The sequence below is a fragment of the Asparagus officinalis genome, chromosome 4 (genome assembly GCF_001876935.1).
Source record: "Asparagus officinalis chromosome 4, Aspof.V1, whole genome shotgun sequence".
NCBI classification, from domain to species: Eukaryota; Viridiplantae; Streptophyta; class Magnoliopsida; order Asparagales; family Asparagaceae; genus Asparagus; species Asparagus officinalis.
The window spans coordinates 143,107,542-143,111,542 of record NC_033797.1 but is presented as its reverse complement, the minus strand read 5'-3'; positions in this window follow the sequence as shown (position 1 = coordinate 143,111,542).

Genomic DNA, 4,001 nt, shown 5'->3' with positions numbered 1-4,001 from the left:
ATGTAGCCTTTCTGACTCAAGTACAATCATCGATTCGCCCGCTCTCTTCTAATCTCCATACCTAGTATTTTCCTAGCAGCGCCCATGTCCTTCATCTCGAACTCTTTACCAAGTTGAGATTTTAGCCTATCTATCTCCACCTTGCTCTTAGAAGCAATAAGCATGTCATCCACATACAAAAGAAGATAGATATAATGACCTCCACGAAGCTTTAGAATGTAAACACAACAATCATAGTCGCTTCGGGAAAACTCATGCTTCAGCATGAAGGAGTCAAATCGCTTGTACCACTGCCAAGGAGATTGCTTCAGTCCATAGAGTGACTTTCCCAAGCAACATACATGATGCTCCTTATCCTCAACCTTGTAGCCCTCAGGTTGATGCATATAGATTTTCATCCAAGTCTCCATGCAAGAAGGCCGTCTTGGCATCGAGTTGTTCCAGTTTAAGATCACCATGAGCAACAATACTCAATAGCACCCGAATAGAGGTGTGTTTCACCATTGAAGAAATTATCTCATTGTAATCCACACTCTCTCTTTGTGCAAACCCCTTAGCCACTAGCCTCGTCTTGTACCTCGTACCACCGAGCTCTGAAGGATCTTCCTTTCTTTTATACAGCCACTTACACACTATAGCTTTCTTTCCTATGGGCAATGAGACCACCTCCCATGTTTGGTTCTTCCGGAGAGATTCCATCTATTCCTCCATCGTAGCCAACCAACTCTCGCTATCTTTATCCTCAATAGCTTCCTTGAAGGAGACCAACTCATCTTCCTCCACCGAGAGTGCGTACTCAACCAAATTAACCTGCTCATAGTGCTTCAGGGGTTGATCAGCCCCCAGCTTCTGTACCTGCTTGTATGCTCGCTTTGACCTAGTGGAAGCCAAGCTATCCTCGAGCTGCTGTTGTTGTAGTGCCTGTATATTCTCATGCTGAACCTCCTCCTGCTCAAGCTCATCATCTACCTGATTTCCCACTCGAACATGACTAGAACCACTACTGGAAACAGGACTTTTAGCGACGGACAAATCCGTCGCTAAAGGCCGGAAATCCGTCGCCTAAAACACGACTAGAACCTGGTTGGTCTTTAGGTTCTATATCAATAACCTGAGACTTAGAATTCCCAACAGTTTCAACACCATCATCCTTGGGCACCTTAGCAATCATGGACTTCTCATCAAAGGTAATGTCCCTGCTGATCACGAACTTTGAATCTCCTGTATACCAAAGGCGGTAGCCTTTTACACCCTTTGCATACCCCAAAAAAATTACCTTCTTGGCCCTCACGTCAAGCTTTCCCTCGTTGACGTGATAGTAGGCGGTACACCTGAAGATTCAGAGCCTCTCATAATCTGCATGCTCCCCTGACCATACCCGATAGGGTGTATTACCATCCAATGTCGAATGTGGAGATCGATTTACTATATAGCAAGTTGTAGCAATCGACTCTGCCCACCATTCTTTGCCCAAACCAGTATAAGATCGCATACTCACTGCTTTCTCCCACAGTGTTCGGTTCAGCCTTTCCGCGACCCTATTTTGCTATGGTGTAGATCTAACTATCTAGTGTCTGGCAATTCCCTCCTGATCACAGAACTCCTTGAAGGCACCATCTGTATACTCTGTACCGTTGTCAGATCTCAATGTATTCAATTTCTTTCTTGTCCTGTTCTCAACCATCGCCTTCCACTTCTTGAATGTCTCAAATACCTTATTCTTATGCTTCAGAAAATAAATCCAAGCATATTTCGAATGATCATCTATGAATGAGACAAAATATCTGGAACTACCCTTAGAAGTTGTCGAAGCCGGACCCCAAACATCCGTGTGCACATAATCTAGAATCCCTCTGCTCTTGTGATTGCTTCTCAGAAATTGAACCATGTGCGCCTTTTCATACACACAGTCCTCGCAAAAATCCATGCAAGGCTTCTTCAGATTCTTCAGCAAACCTTCCTTACCAAACAGATCCAGACCCTTCTCTGACATGTGCCCAAACCGCCTATGCCATAATCGTGTGTGCTCACATGGGTCTCCACCACTTCCATCAGTTCCAACTGTTGCATCTCCTATCACTGTTGTACCTGAGAGAGTATATAGATTACCGTGACGAACACCCTTCATCACTGTTAGGGAACCTCGAACAACCTTCTTTACTCTGTTCTCGGTAACAATCTTACAGCCACCGGAGTCTAATGCACCCACTGAGATAAGATTCTTTCGCAAGTCGGGAACGTGCCGTACGTCCGTTAGGGTTTTGATCACTCTATCATGCATCTTGATTTTTATATCACTGAGCCCCATTGTTTTACAAGCATGGTTGTTCCCCATCAATACGGTTCCACCATCAATGCTCCTGTAGGTAGTGAACCACTTCCTATTTGGACACATGTGGTAAGAGCAATCAGAATCAAGTATCCACTTCCCGGAGGTATCCTCGCCACCCGTGACGACATAGCATTCCTTATCGCTCCCTTCCCCTAAAGCGTAGGTCGCCTCTTTCTTGCCTTCTCGTCTTTTAGTCTTGTTGTTGTTCTTCTTCCCACCTACTCTCTTGTTAGGACAATTGACTTTGAAATGCCCTAGCTCACCGCATTTGAAACACGGTTTTTCTGCAAGAGGCCTTGATTTTGATCTAGACTTTCCTCCCTTGCATTTTCCTCGCTCATTGCCCCATCCTCTGGTAAAGAACCCCTACGCTTGTTCTTTGTTACCACCAGTGGTCATATCACTAGTTATAATTTTTTGAAGATCATCCGCTAGAAGTGCTGTTCTAGTCTCATTCATCGATAAACTGTCATCCACAAGCATCAGTGTTTGAACCAGATTCTCATAAGACTTCGGCAGAGATAGAAGTAGTAGAAGTACCTTATTCTCGTCTTCTACTATCACCTCAATGTCTTTCAAATCCGATAAGATCCTATCGAACTTGTTGATGTACTCCCAGATTGACGAGCCTTCCTCCATCTTGTAAGTATACAATTTGGATTTTAAATAGATCCAGTTTTTTAGACTCTTCATCATGAAAGTGCTCTCTAACTTTAACCACACGCCCGCAGCCGTTTCCTCCCCGTCTACCAAGGAAGCTACATCTCTTTCAAGACATAGGATAATCGACGCTCGTGCTTCCAAATCTAGCTCTTCCCAATCCTTATCAGACATGTCCTTGTGCTTCTTCTGTTTTCCCGCCAAAGCTTTGTGCAACTTTTGCGAAATCAACGAATTTTTTATCTGCATCCTCTAATAGGAAAAATCATTTTTCCTATTGAATTTTTTAATCTCGTACTTTCTAACTTCTGTTTTACTTGTAGAAGCCATTCTCTGCTTGTATCAGTAAATCCGCTTTTCTCAGAAATTTTAACAAATACCTTGTGTACAACACACAATAATCAACCACCACCTCAGATCAGTAGCTCAACCATCGCCAATCTGAATAAGAGATCTGATACCAATTGTTGGGCGCAGAGTCACGCCCTCACGTCGCGGAAGCGATATCACCTGAGAGATAGCCCTGGTTTTTGTTGTCACAAAAGCACAAATCAATCTCTATATTCTTGTTTCTCAAAGGAAACTAGAATAGATAGTGAAATTCTTATTTCTCAAAGGAAACAAGAATCGAAAGTGATATATTTCATCAAAATTAAATATACACTCTTCCTCTCATCAGTTCTAAGACTGAAATGTCGAGGGCCTACAAGCTATGGCAACACACAGTAAAAAACAAGACAACAGATTTACATGGTTCGGCAAACTTGCCTACGTCCACGGGAGGGGGTTTTCACTATGAGAAGAATACCAAACTATTACAAGTTTTCTCTTCCCATCTCTCCTTATTTCTCTCTACTCACTCAAGAGAAATTTCCCCACTTATTTTCCCACCACACATTCTCTACCTCACTACCTCTCCTATTTATAGGAGAAGAGGGATGTGTGTGCCTTGGTGTGCCTTGCTGGAACCAGTTCACAAAAAAGAGCTCCGAATGGGCTATGGGGGGGG